Source organism: Manduca sexta, unplaced genomic scaffold, assembly GCF_014839805.1.
Source record: "Manduca sexta isolate Smith_Timp_Sample1 unplaced genomic scaffold, JHU_Msex_v1.0 HiC_scaffold_2981, whole genome shotgun sequence".
Taxonomy (NCBI): domain Eukaryota; kingdom Metazoa; phylum Arthropoda; class Insecta; order Lepidoptera; family Sphingidae; genus Manduca; species Manduca sexta.
Genome location: NW_023594001.1, coordinates 15,001 through 16,109, shown reverse-complemented (window position 1 = coordinate 16,109; position 1,109 = coordinate 15,001). Strand labels below are relative to the sequence as shown.

The window sequence follows — 1,109 nt, the reverse complement described above, 5'->3', positions numbered from 1 at the left end:
AAAAACTACACAAGTTCTCTCCTTGTCTGTGTCGACTCTGTAGTAGTAGTAGAGTCGTCGTCGTCGTACTACTACTAATACTACTTCTACGTCTCGATTTGACAAGGTCACGGTGCGTGAGGCGCGTGCTTAGCGGCGCGCGTCAAGCCTTGCGTTCTTGTGAGACAATTTTGTTTATTTTTTTTAATTATTATTATTATATTATTATTAATTATTGTGTGAGTATAACACAAAAAGTGAACACTTTTATGGTGGTCAAAAATCATTACCCTGGACGGTGGATCACTTGGCTCGCGGGTCGATGAAGAACGCAGTTAACTGCGCGTCATAGTGTGAACTGCAGGACACATTTGAACATCGACATTTCGAACGCACATTGCGGTCCGTGGAGACACATCCAGGACCACTCCTGTCTGAGGGCCGGCTGCATAAAAACATAAACACATTGTATATGTGCGCGCGCGCATTTGACGGATTGTCCAAATTTCATCATTTGTACACTAGAGAAATGACGATTAATAATGTTATTTGTATTGTATTATTATATTGTTATTTGGGTGCGTGTATGAGTGATTAATTTTGGTCCGTTTAAAAATTAATTTCGATTCGTTCGTTGTATACATACATATTATGTGTGCACGTGTGTGTTTGTGTATATTACATACGATTTCGCGATCTTCGCGTCTCTCGTGTGCGAATCCGAATCCATCGTCTGTCTGTGTCGTGGGGATGGTTCGTCGTTTTTATGTAGCGACAAATCATCTACACCGGTGCGGTTTGTGGTGGTGGTGGAGGGAGGAGCACGCCTAGAGATTCGTTATTCGTTTTATAAACTACACGCTATGTGTGTGTGTGTGTGTTATTCGAACGGAACGAAATGTTTATGTTTGTAGGCGGACTCGACGTCCGAAGAGCGCATCGACGACGCGTCGCGCGTCATTCGTCTTCACAACACAACGCGCGATGATGATATATAAATATGTATATGTGATTCGCGCGGAGTATGAATGAATGAATGAATGAATGTGAGACACGTCGTCGTAGCGCTGACGGATATCGTGTCTGCCTCGAATTTTTTTTTTATCGTTGGCCCTCAGATCAGGGAGGAT

General features: G+C 43.0%; 2 non-coding genes across 2 annotated transcripts in view; both read left to right on the top strand.

The window, feature by feature from the left end:
* Positions 1-266: 266 nt before the first annotated feature.
* On the top strand, positions 267-423 carry LOC119192607. The gene has a single exon (XR_005113679.1). It is a non-coding gene; the product is annotated as a 5.8S ribosomal RNA (ribosomal RNA).
* Positions 424-1,088: 665 nt separating this feature from the next.
* Positions 1,089-1,109, top strand: part of LOC119192608 — a 4,059-nt gene continuing 4,038 nt past the window's right edge. Inside the window, exon 1 of the ribosomal RNA XR_005113680.1 lies at positions 1,089-1,109. This exon is cut by the window's right edge and continues 4,038 nt beyond it. This is a non-coding gene — a ribosomal RNA (large subunit ribosomal RNA).